Source organism: Equus asinus, chromosome 20 (assembly GCF_041296235.1).
Source record: "Equus asinus isolate D_3611 breed Donkey chromosome 20, EquAss-T2T_v2, whole genome shotgun sequence".
Taxonomy (NCBI): domain Eukaryota; kingdom Metazoa; phylum Chordata; class Mammalia; order Perissodactyla; family Equidae; genus Equus; species Equus asinus.
In genome coordinates, this window is record NC_091809.1 from 76,916,932 (window position 1) to 76,922,151 (window position 5,220).

Consider the following 5,220-nt stretch of genomic DNA (forward strand, 5'->3'; position numbering starts at 1 on the left):
TCCAAACCAGTGAACCCTGGGCCGCTGAGAAGCGGAACGCATGAACTTAACCGCTGCACCACCGGGCTGGCCCCCAAGACATGATTTTTTTTAGAAAAAGTTTAATTCAAAAGGATTAAAAATAATGTTAAAACTGGGTTGTGAGAGACATAAAGTAAAACAAAACAAAGAACTGCTAATCGGGGAACACTTTGGGAAGTATGTGTCAGAAAGAATGCTTCACACCTTTTCACTGATTCTCATACTAAGAATACTAACCATTATGAATATTTGTAAAATATAGTTTCAAAGATTTTAACAGTGTTCCTGTAGTGGAAAGGTTAATGTACAACAGAAGAGACATTACTGCATATCTATTGCATGAAATGTAATAACTAAAAATATTCTAGAATAGGGATTTTCTAATGGAAATGAGAGGGTTGAGGGGTGTGACAGATATTAGAAACTCCCTTTTGGAGTTTTCAAAATACTCTTGCCTTCCAGAGCGGTCCATCAATATTTTACTCGTTACGTTCTTGTTGTTCCTAGAAGTGTGGCCCCAGGTTATTCTGGTAAATGTTCTTCATTTCTTGCTTTTAGAGAACAACTGTTCTAGAAGAAGATACTAATGATGTAGAAGATACTCATGCTATTAAGATGAAAAAGTAATTTATAAACAATTTGCCATGATACTATAAAAATAAATCACAAAAAATCTTCCCGTTTATATTTAAAACGTTGGAAAAGATGCATACCCAAACGCTTATGATGGTCATCTTGTTTAGTTGGATTATATATAATCTTATTTTATTATTTTCTATTTCTATATTTACCAAATTTTCAGTAATGAATACATATTCTTTTGTAGCCCAGGCTTTCCTATTTAACGTTGTCACCCCAACATACACACACTCCCTTTCATCTTTTCCACATCATTTTTTTCTCCACAGTAAATATTAACATCTCCCATGCTGTTTGTTTTACTTATTTTTGTTTGTTTGTTTATGGTCTGAGCCCGTCATCTAGACTGAAAGTTTGCCATGGCAGTGATGTGCTGTAACCCCGGTTGGACATACTGTGGTGCTCAGTTCAATATTTTTGAATGCATGAATGTTCTACACATAATCTTTCTTGAACTAAATAATTAGCTTAACTTCACAGTCAAGGTGAATAGTATACATTGCACATTGTTGTCATATTAGTGTTAATGAATCTGTTAGTCTTAATGAACTATTGGTAACTTATGAGGAAAAGAGAAGGAACAAGAACCAATATCCAGCCGTTGTTCTGGCACACCTCCTCACTTCCAGGTCCTTTAATTGTCCTTTCCTGCTGATCATTGTGATCACAAGAAATACGTTTCTTTTGGATTGATTAACCATTTATCCACATAATCATTAATTCATTTAATTTATTTATGTATTCTAACCTGTGATCATACTTCGTGTAAAAGTAGTTTGCGGTAGTGGCCTGGCACTTAGACTGTAAAGCTTTGAAGGCAGGGATTATGTCTCTGTAGCTCCTATAGAACCTGGCTTTACCTGATTCTCTTATGGAGTCTAGAACAATGCCTGGCATATTTACAAATTACTGAATACTAAATGAATAAGAATTATTTATGCTAATATAGAAGGGCAGATAGACTGAAGCCAGATGGACTGAGTTCTGAGTTTAAATATCTGCTCCATTACTTATTAACTATGCCACTTTGGGCATTAATTAATCCTTCTGTTCCTAAATTATCTCATCTATAAAATGGAGTACTGAATACTTATCACATAGAGTAGTTGGGAAGAATAGATTACACACACACACACACACACACACACACATCTTGGACCAAATGCTGGCATGTAATAAACATCATATCAGGGTTAGCTTTTGCTCTCATTCATTGTTGTTGATATTATTACATTGTTATTTTTATTATAGTTTTCTTGCTACTATCTAATCTTGACTTGGATCAGGGCAAAAAAAGGGCATCTGTCGTGGTAATAATGAAGAAAATAGTTTATGTCTTTGTCCGTAATACATTAGGAAGACAGACCTATGATGTGCAACATCACGCAATGTGACATATAATAGCCACATACCATTGCTTCTGATTACTGTTGTTCGCAAAAGGGCTCTGGGTACAGAGGAACAGCAGTGGCCCCACCTCATTACTTTATCTGTGCTTTATGTACTGGAGTAGCAGCAGAAAATTGGAATGAATTTAGGAAGAATTTCAAATATCTGTAATCCTTGGATTGGAAAGTTCAGGCCTTTGAATTAATGATCCCACAGCCTGGGCTTTAGATTTGAAGACATGGTAGTTAAATATAGGCTCAAGGTTAGGACATTGCTGATGTGGCCTTTTGGATTGACAAGGTTTGAAATGTCCAAGACTGAGCAGAGTTAGTGTCGCTCTAACTTGACCAACTCTGATTCTGCTCTGGAGATGTTAGCCTCTGACCTCCTCTAGGACGAGCCTTCTTGAAGGGCAAAGAAGGAAGCAGAGAGCTCCCCCTGACTTACCTGCTGACATCCCTTCAGCTTTAATTAGTTAAATTTTAACACCTACTTGAGCTTAGTAAGCATCTCTCTACTATTGTGAATATATGTCCTGATGTCTTACTTCTGCTGACCCCTGAGGAGTTAGTTAAGGGGCTCTTACAGCAAGCATTCTTTTTTCCTGTTTCAAAGCAACATCCTCTAATCTAGACTTAGTATTCTGTACTGAAGACTTTACATTCAATATATAAAGAAAGAAGCATAAACATTTTATAATTTTGAACAACAAATGTCCTGACACAGGTAAAAAGACATCATATAAAAGGTCCACATAATTGCTGAAAAAACAATTTCCACCTTAATTCTAATCTTCTGCATTGTTTTAAGGGGGCAGAAAGGAATGATGAAAAAGTGATTGAAACGGAAGTCTTGTATTGAGATGCTATAGCATTTATTTATACTCACTGGGTTTTGTCTAGCTAGGAATCAGGCATAAGACGAAAGGGTGACCCCAACCTCACCGAATCAGGATGTTAGGATAGAGAAAAACAGATATGCAACAGCAATTGAAGAACTGTAATGTTTTATATAGATGAAAGGAGAAGTCATTGTTATTTTTAGTACAAGTAATATCTAATAAAAAATGAAATAAAAGCACACTGATAGGTACCATTTTTGTTTCTTATAAAGAAAGGGCTCTCAAATATATATACGTACTAGCCAGAAGAGCCCAAATATATTGCTGGGTTGTTATATTTGTAAATGCTTTTTATATTTTTTCAAAAAAATTATTTTTGCCAATCACATTTGTCTTGATATTTCTTATTTCAGAACTCAGAGATTAAGACCTAATTTTCATTGAAAGGAAAAGGTAATATAACTCACTCCATAAATTTATACACCTAAAAACACTTTATGGTATAAAGTTGGGTATATACAATTAAATGCATAAATAAACCATAGTATCATCTTGAAGAAGAGTTTAGTGATCATTGCTGACTAGATTTTAGGATAACTTACTTATTTTGCAGATGGGGAGTTGGAGAATCAAAGAAGATGGATGACTTTAAGGTCATTGAATGGATGGCAAAATCAGGACACTGTATCTTGGCAGGTGCAATGGTGATGTGCTCTATGAAATGGTGAAACTCACCAAGTTTCCATCCTGGTTTTTCCATTTGTAACATTAAGAGAATAGTATCTACTTGAGAAGGACAAAGTAAGGATCAGTTTAGGTCACTTTGAAGATGTAATGTTCTCCCCCGCCCAGGCATGTAGTTAATACTCTGCACTTTAATCCAGCATTTTCTTTATATTAATATAACATAATACTTATAATGTAAAAACAAGAACATAACAATAACATAACATTTCCCTAGGAAATGTATTAAGCCAAAGTTCATTATAATCATGTTTTCTAATAAGCCATAAAACATTTATGGATTGATGTGCACATATCATGAAATTTTAATGTGTACATGCATATCTTAGTTTTTTAAAAAAATCCTTAAAGGATATTAATTTTGTATTAATTATTGAGGATCTTAAATATCTCAGTTTAAATCTGAACACTGTACAGCTTCCACTGAGTTTCCTTAATTGTTAGGTTTGTCATTAATTTAATACTTGCCTGTTTTGGAAGCTTAGCATGAAAACAGCTAGGCAACAAGTATCTACTGAAGGCAATGATAATAGAATTTCCCTTTAAATTTATTTTCATTTATTTTTCTCCTGTTATTTTTTTCCCTAATTTTTTTGATTTTCTTATTAGCCTTGTATAGTTTGACTTCCATGTAATCCCCTGTGCTTAACCAATGTAATAGGTCCTCACTGAACATTTGTCGAATGAATGAATGCACCAAAGTGTCACTCAATCTATTCATATTACTTCAAAATTTAGTGCAAATGCACTTCTATCACAAAGTGTTCAAAAAATTGTCTTTCCCTCCTGCCTGAGCTCTAAAGATATCTGCTCTCTATATTCTTTGCTTGTCACTCTAGTCATTTATTTGCTGAATTATTATTTCTGACTTAAAATTGTACCCTTAGGCTCACAGTCTAATGGAACAAAAAAGCATGTAAACCAATAATTGTAATGTAGTTTATTAGCTGCTGGTATAAGTATGTCCAAAGCACTGTGGAAAAGGAGATGATGAGACAAGTAATTCTGATACATTTATGAAAGCTCCATGGAGGGGAAGCCAAGCGAACAGTACCTTGTTCTTCAATAAGAAGATTTTAACACCTGAAAACTGATGGGAAATTCATTCCATTCAGGGATCCATATCAAAATGTCATTAAGGGAAGGCAGCCCAGGGATATTGTGAATCTTTTGAATTTCCTGCTAATTTTATAGTTTTATAGCTAATTTTATAATTTCCTTATATGCAATGTGGAAACATAGGCTTTCTTAATGTGCCCCTTCTTCCTTTTTTAATTCTTTCTTTTTGTCCCTTTCTTTCTCATTTTAAAGCAAGGTTTTAATCCATCTTCTAAACACAGCTCTGTTTCTGCTGTGCAGTAAGGAACCTAGGAGGATATTGCACCAGTAGTTTGGGGTTAGCTTCCACTCCAATGACCTCATTGAACCTTAATTACCCCTCTATAGACCCTATCATCAAACACATTCACGTTCTGAAGTACCATGTTGGAAGTGCAACATATGAATTTTAGGAGGACAGAATTCAGTCCATTACACTCCCACTCAGAAGGAAGAGGACATTTGAACCTGAAAGCACCTTTAGAGCA